General features: G+C 42.1%; 2 non-coding genes across 2 annotated transcripts; both read right to left on the bottom strand.

The window, feature by feature from the left end:
- Positions 1-628: 628 nt before the first annotated feature.
- trnap-ugg (transfer RNA proline (anticodon UGG)) lies at positions 629-718 on the bottom strand. Its single transcript is given in 2 exon segments — positions 629-664; positions 683-718. It is a non-coding gene; the product is annotated as a tRNA-Pro (tRNA).
- Positions 719-6,253: 5,535 nt separating this feature from the next.
- Positions 6,254-6,326, bottom strand: trnak-cuu (transfer RNA lysine (anticodon CUU)). The gene has a single exon. It is a non-coding gene; the product is annotated as a tRNA-Lys (tRNA).
- Between the last annotated feature and the right edge of the window lie 911 nt (positions 6,327-7,237).

Here is a 7,237-nt window from a genome sequence, read left to right on the forward strand (position 1 = left end):
TGTGCTTACCCCAGCGGGCGGTGGTGGGGGTGGGGAGGAGGAGAACTGGGGGGAGCGGGGAAACAATCCCTCAGCATGTACACTATCAAACAGTCTCGCCGTTGCAGACTTGTCAATGGGATCACTTTTTATTAGAGAGAAAGGGATAACCACAATGAATCTCTCCTCCAAGGGCAACTGTCTCATCAGAGCAATCAATCCATTGAACCTTCGTTACACAGACAGTGCGAGAATAGAGGGAAATAAGAACACACGATGGAAAGTGGATAGAGGCACAGTGAGAGACTGAGAAAGTGAAAAATAATGAGGTCGTTACACAGAAACAAAGAGAGACAGATATAGACAGTGCGTGGGGGAGTCAGCCACATCGTATGAATGAATAACAATGTACACAAAGCCAGCGGCCGGAACCCACAAGCATTGTGTCCTATGAATTGTTGACTAGGGGTAAAGAGAATGTCCAAAAGAATCGACAACTTTTGAAACCATCTTGAATTGCCTGTGAGTGCGTTGTGTTGTTAGATTCCTTGTGTTGTCAGTTTCCCAAATCAAACCGCGGGAAAACTAATCCTCCCGTGTGCACGGCAAAGAAATGCACAAGACTTTGCCATTGCAAACAACAGCAATGGGACTCGTCCGGGATTTGAACCCGGGACCTCTCGCAGCCTTGCACATCATAACACCCAAAGCGAGAATCATACCCCTAGACCAACGAGCCGCTGTTGCGGGAGTTGCTCAAATACGGATATTATATTGTCACACAAATCTGATCAGACAGCTGCACTGAAAGCTGGAAGCGCTGGAAAAACTCAGGAAGTCAGGCAGCAAGTGCGCACAGGGAAAGGACTCTCTTCTTACACCTTCATAACCTTTCATTTTACCCTTTAAGCTTGTAAAGTTTGGAAATGTAGGAAGTTTTAAACAAGTGAAATCCAGGAGCGAGGAAACATAACAACAGGAAAGGGCCCTGACCGGGTACAATTCAAGAGAGATAAATGAACAACTTGTTTACAGTCCATGGTCTGAGCGTGACGAAAGCAGAGTATCATAGAATGTTTGCACCGCAGAATGAGACCATTCACAAAATCTTTGAAAAAGCCACGTGTGCTGTGGATAATAGGGAGCCGGTGGGTGTACTGTACAGCGATTTCACAGGAGCTGCAGTGATGAGTTGGTGGATTTGGGAAATTGAGAAGAACACATGAGTCGCTTGTCTGACTATTTCATCTCATTGCCGCTTTCATGCTGCCGCGAAAAGTAATCCTTGTTGCCATTGGATGAAGGACTAACTTGTGTTCTACCTGAACAGAACATTTTGAAAGAGAGACTTGCCTCTGGTGGAGATAGATCTGAGATGAAAATAATGAAATAGAAAACGAAGTAAATTTGATGAAACATCCAACGTATTAGAAATATTGGGTCATCCAAACTACTGGAAATATTGGGTTGACAGTAAGTGGCATGAATTGATGCTGTGATCGCAGATATAGAACTGGAACCCACCATCACACCGAGTGAATCCGCTGTCTGTTTAAATGTTGATCAAAGAAAAATGTTAATCACCTTGCACAATGGAACGTACGGTAACTCAGTCAATAAGCACCCTCCACTCACAAATAACAGAAAGGGTCAATTTCATCTCACAACTTTAAACTTCTTGCTATGTTCCGTACATTTACCATGAAGTTTAATAAAGTAAGTGAATAGAGTTTGTGATGGTAAAAAAAATGTCCACGCCCATGAGGTACGTAAGCATAGTGACGGACACAGAGGAACAAACATAACCATAGACCACGCGAGACAGAGGACTATGGAGCGACAAAACGGAGGTTAGACGTTAAGGGAATATAGCTTAGGGGTCGGGCATTTGACTGCAAGTCAAGACGCTTCTGCATTCAAATCGGATGCCTCCTTCCGCGCTTAATAGATTTTGTTTTCAATCTAAACTGCCCTTCATTGGCTGGAAAGCGCTTTGTGACGTCCACTGGTCGGGAGAGGTTCTATATCAATGCAAACATTTCATGACCTTCAATCCCAGTCCTCTGTTACTGAGCCCAGTCAGTGGGAACAGTCTGTCCCTCCCTGCTCTATCAAACGGCCGTTTTCCATGTTAGAAGGGATGAACCATTACACCACAACAACACTGTGGGGTAAAATAGTAAAACATACATGTTTAGATTTGTAAACGATGCCATCATTTGGTCTTTCTGTGTCAGGTTTGGTGAAAATTGAATTGGCATCGAATTTGCAGCCAACACTTTAACACTATGATTTAAGATGCCACGTGGGCTACCGATGTGTCAGTCTCTGTGGCGCAATTGACCAGCGCGTTCGGCTGTTAATTGAAAAGTTGGTGGTTCGAGACCATCCAGGGACGGCGCTTCCACTTTTTTTTCTCTCCATCTACTTTAATTGTCTCTCAGTTTTTGAGTGTCACTGAGTCCTTGGGCAACACTAAGAAAAACTTATCGTGTGTTTCTGCCTCTACTGTTAGCCGACGTTAGTTTATTGAACATTTATCTCTCAAATATTATTTGTAACAATTTATATATTTCAAATATTATTAAACTAAATAACTGAACTCGAAACTTCAACCCATGTTTGACCTTGGGTTTCCATTTTCCTGCTTTCCAGCCAATGAAGGACAGTTTAGATTGAAAACAAAATCTATTAAGCGCGGAAAGAGGCATCTGATTTGAATGCAGAAACGTCTTGACTTGCAGTCAAATGCCCAACCCCTAAGCTATATTCCCTTAATATCAATGAGCTATACCCCCTCAGGGCATTTTTGCAATCAATGATGAAGTACAAACTAACATTTTGTTTGCTCCAATTCAATTCATATGCAACAACGATCTAGAATCGGGGAAAATTTAAAGAAATGTTAATTTCAATTATGTTTCGACCTTATTTTAAATCGGGGAGCCTTTCGTATATGAAATGAACATGCTAACTCCTTCAATCCAGAAGCTCTGCTCATGACCAATGTGACCGGCCTAGAATATCAAACAGTGCAGTCTGATTGCAATTTAAATCCTTGCTTTGTAGAATTATAATTCTGTTGAAAACCTTAGCCATGTGGCAGAGTCATTGATCTAACATAAGATTTAGAAAATAGCATTTGTCCCGAATTTTATCTCTTTCTCCATGACTGCAGTTGCAGAATATTATTCAAGCTTTGGGGAATTGTAAATACCACATGGCTGTGAGGTAATGTGATTCCTTAATATTTAAGAACACTTAGAGATGGGACAGCTGTTTTGAAAAGGTATTATCAGTTTTTTTGAACACAATAATCAGTATATTTCAGGAACAAAGGTGACAAATGGAAAGTGTTTCGAATTTGATGCGTGTCCACAGATTCTGCCAAACCTGCTGAGAATTTCCACCATGTTATGCTTGTATTATAAATATAGGTTTTATCAGAACATAAAACCCACCGCAAGACGGCAATGATAAATGAAATAGTCCCACAAGCTGTTCACGTGTAAATTTTAATTTCCGAAACCCACCAATCTCATCATTCCTGATCCTGTGAAATTTACCTTGTAAAACACGGCAGGCATTCACCTCTCAAAGAACTGAAACGCCTCAAATGTGAACTCTCTGCTCTCAATCTCAGGACTTTGCAATTATAAAAACAGCATTCTGGTGAAAGTTTAACTCAGTCCTCACTCCACTGATCTTTGCCGACTTACTGTGTATTTCCCTCATTGAACACATTTCAGGTTGGGACAGACAAATTCCTGATCTATTGGCAGCGCTTTGCAGCCTATCACTGTCCTTCACGATCTGTGTTTGTTCTTGAACTGTTGCCCATGTGACATTTCCAATTCGGACACAAATATAGATCTAACTCCACTGCTTCGGACAGAGCTGTTTTCGATCAGAAAACAACTCAGGTTTGTTACATGAATTATCAAAAACTTTAAATCTTAGCATATTGAAGCCGATCAATGACCCTGAAAGCGCCAAGTCCTAAGCACTGGACCATGAGGATTTCATTCTCCTGGTTCTCCCATAGACTGAATACAGGAATTCCACAGTGCCAATTATTCACAGTCGCATTCTCCTTCCTGTCTTGTGCACGTTGTTCAGCTTTGAAATTATTCATCTTTTCACATTAGCTTCCAGTGAGATGAAAGCAGAGCAGTGATAAGCTGAAGTTTTTCAACAGATTTACCACAATAAGGTATGTAACAAACATTACTCTTTGAATGTGGTGAGCTACAGTGAAATTTAATGCAGTAGAAGGTAGCTCACTCATTCTGACAGTTGGTACCAGCAATTGCAATGTAAATATGATGTCGAGATACCGGCGTTGGACTGGGGTGGGCACAATAAGAAGTCTCACAGCATTATGTTAAAGTCCAACAGGTTCATTTGCTCCGATAATAAAATCAATTTGCTTTATTTTATCAGCGCCCCGAAAGCTCCTGACTCCAAATAGACCTGGTGTTGTAAGACTTCCTCATGTAAATATGAATTGTTGTGGGTAATTGACAGGATTGTGGAATGGGGCAGATTTTTCCTTCTTCCTGTTCAACCTGCCACAAGTATCGCTCGCGTTTTCGACCAGGAAGCAATGCCCACTCTCCTTAATTCATGTGTTGCACGAGAGCAATGAATCATCATTCCCTAACGTGAATCGAACCCAAACCATGGCAGTTAAAGCAGCGAATTCTATCGACGAAACCAACACGGAAATTGCGGTGACCTGAGCATTATTGAGCAATTGTGGGTGTGTGTGTGCGTCTGTGATTTGGGAGAAAGGTCACGTGCTCTAGGGTAACCCTTGATGAATGAAGCCACCGACCTCTTCATCGCTGAGTTTTTTGTGTTCTTGAGAAATCGTCCTCTGGGGCTGATGCAATGAGGCCAGGAGAGTAACCCACTGCACCGTCCGCAATGTGATTGCGGTGCGATTTGCTGAAAGCTGTTAATTTTATAAAAATCATCTTTTTGCGAATTGTAAATGAAATTCCCTTCAGTACCTGGTAAGAATTCTCACAACACCAGGTTAAAGTGCAACAGGTTTGTTTGAAATCACGAGCTTTCGGAGCGCAGCTCCTTCATCACTGACGCTGAGGATTCACCACATTTTTCTGTCTTTGAATGAAAGCAATAGATATCTCGTCAGTTCCCCGGTATCCTGAGTGTACGACACTGATTTCCACAGTACACTGCTTTAAATGTTTGTTTTCAATGTGAAATTAAGTGGTTTGATTCCATGTGAAGGATTTAAACTTACACTCTTCCGGGAAGGTGGTGACATAGTGGTAAAATCAGTGGAGTATGAATCCTGTGGCTCAGGCTCACAGGTCACGATCCCACCGCAGTCTAGAACTGAAACGGAAGTGAAAGCTCGTCTCAGTAATGAAGCTTTGTTTTCTGATTGTCATGAAAACACATCTTGCAGAAGGAAATCTGCCATCCTTCTCCTTTCTGGCCTCCATGGGACTCCAGAGGAAAGGCAATGTGATTGACTCTTAACTGCCCTCTGAAAGGGCCCAGCAAAATACTCAATTCAGAGGGAAATAGGGATTGACAACAAATGCTGGCATTGACAACAAAATATATATTGCATGAGCAGCATTTTAAGAAATGATTAATTCTCATTTTGTTTCATTTCATGTGAAAGGGTGATATATTCCAGTGTCCTATTATTTAAAACCTCAGCCTTTCAGCTGTTCAAACAGGTAAGATTCAGTCAGAGAAAAGTGAACCACTGTGATCCAAAACTAGGTTTTGTAGATGCTGCGAATCCCACCTCAAAACAGAAAATGTTGGAAGGACTCATCGGCTTCAAGAGCTTCTGTGGAGAGGGAAAGAGAGTGAATGATTCAGGTTGCTGACCTTTGACCCTAACTGGAAAAAAGTAGTGATTGAATGGTTTACAAACAAGTACAGAGTCAAGGAAAATAGAGAGGGAGAGGAGGAAAGAACAAACGGTCTTTTGATCGGATGGAAGGCTGGAGTGATTGAATTCCGATGGAGATGATTATTATTCCCACTGACACAATCTCGCAGATCTGGGTTGAAATCTCATAATAAATGAGAACAAAACCTCTCGCTGAGTTCAGCGCTGAATTCCCCACCTTCCAGTGAGCTGGAGGCAGTTTTCAGTCAGAAACCCACAACTGTGAGAGAAACAACGCAGAAAGCAGAAAGACTCAGTTTGAGCGGTGACACTTCTGGAGGAACGGAGATCTGGAATTCACCCAGGAATGAGGCAAAGTTTAAAAATCAATATCGCCCAACGTGGGGCTCGAACCCACGACCCTGAGCTTAAGAGTCTCATGCTCTACCGATTGAGCTAGCCGGGCACATGTGCTAAGCTGCTTTCCATAACCTAAAATGCATGGAGACAAATATGGTTTTTCCATCTGGTGTGTCAGCTTGTTCTGATTTCAAAGTTTACAATGAATCCACCGACAGAATCCCCAAAGTTCCTATCCATTCCTCGCAATCATTAATTACATTATTCACATCTTCCAATTCTTAGCTTCACCTCTCCCAAATATTCCAAACTCCTCTTCCATCATTCACCTTATTTTGCTTTGTTCTTAATAATTTAGCCAGGGGCGGAGGGAACTCAACATTTGCACTGTCAAACTGTTTCCCAGTTTCAGACTTTTCAGTAAGCTCACCTCTGATTATTCTAAACTCCAGAGCGAACGGACTCATCCCACTGATTCTCTCCTCGCAGGAGAAACGCAGAAATCAATCCAGTGAACCTTGGTTACACACAGACAGCGAAATAATGGACAGAGCAAGGAGCAAAAGATGTCAACGTAATAACAACATAGTCAGAGAGTCTGAGGGAGAGATATAGAGACAATGAAAAACAGAAATAGCGAGTGCGGTACACATCCACAACCCACGAATGACAACCCACACTGTTGCTGATACCCTGCATAGTGGTACCCGATGGGGTTTTAAATGTCAGTTGCCTTGTCCCTTTCTGGGTTCCATTCCTTATTTAAAACCCATTCAATTACTTCTGGAGCTGATAAAGGGATAGGAAATAAGGGAATTCCTCCCTTTCCTCCGTGCATGGGAATGTGTGAACAGACCCAGCACTTGCTCAGATTCGATTGTGATGCATACAGATAAGACATATACACAAAGGTGTTCATACAATAGACAGAGTCATCATTACAGAGATGATCTGTGCTTCACCCCTAACTCATAATTCAATTTATATTATCCTGCTATAGCTAACAGGGCCAGGGTC

The sequence above is a fragment of the Mustelus asterias genome, unplaced genomic scaffold (genome assembly GCF_964213995.1).
Source record: "Mustelus asterias unplaced genomic scaffold, sMusAst1.hap1.1 HAP1_SCAFFOLD_50, whole genome shotgun sequence".
In the NCBI taxonomy this organism is placed as follows: domain Eukaryota; kingdom Metazoa; phylum Chordata; class Chondrichthyes; order Carcharhiniformes; family Triakidae; genus Mustelus; species Mustelus asterias.